The following is a 925-nucleotide window of genomic DNA, read 5'->3' on the forward strand; positions in this document are numbered from 1 at the left end:
ACCACCCTTACCCCCCTAACCTCCGCACTCCTTCTCCCCGACCCGATTCCCGGCTCCCACTATACTACCCAACCTTCCCCTGTCCGCTGCCGAACGCTCACTCCTCAGCAAGGGTCTTCACTTCACACCTCTTACGCCCCACTGCGACCAACACTGACGCCAGCCGCATCAAACTACGTGCGTTTTCCTACACGTCCACACAGCGTCACGACAATCGGGATTACTTCTCGGAGCTGGGGCGCCGCCCGTCCAACTGGACGCCGCCTCCAGGCCAGCTCAATAGCTTAGACTTGTTGATACACGACTGCAATACTCCTTGTCGACTGATTCAATTTCAAAAACAGCTCCCTTCGGGTTAACATCACCCGGGCTGAATCAATCACCCTTCGCGACCTCCGACGCCGCAACATCATCGACAAGCCAGCAGACAAATGTGGAGCAGTGGTGGTGTGGCGCGCTCAGCCAGCTTCGAAATCCCCTCTTCTATCGCCCTCTCCCCTCCGACCCCACCTCCTCCTACCAACAGCGCGTGTCTTCCACCATCAATGACCTCGTCTCTTCTGCCTTCACCCACCGCCACCAACCTCATCTATTTCCTCCCCAAAATAAATAAGCCCTGGCTGCCCCATTGTTTCCGCCTGCAATTGTCCCACAGAACTCATCTCAAAATACCTTGACCGTATCCTGTCCCCTCTGGTTGCTGCCGTCACATCCCATATACATTACACCAATCATGCCCTTCGCCTTTTTAATTCCTTCTTCTCTCCCGGCCCCTCACACCTTAGACATCAAATCCCTACACACGGTGATTCCCCACAATACTTCCTCGACCGCCTCCCTGACCTCACACTCAGCACCTCCACCCTTCACCGTTTAGCTCGTCTTCACCCTCAACTGCTTTACGTTCGCCGGGGAGATCTACCAA

This window comes from Octopus bimaculoides, chromosome 19, assembly GCF_001194135.2.
Source record: "Octopus bimaculoides isolate UCB-OBI-ISO-001 chromosome 19, ASM119413v2, whole genome shotgun sequence".
Taxonomy (NCBI): Eukaryota; Metazoa; Mollusca; class Cephalopoda; order Octopoda; family Octopodidae; genus Octopus; species Octopus bimaculoides.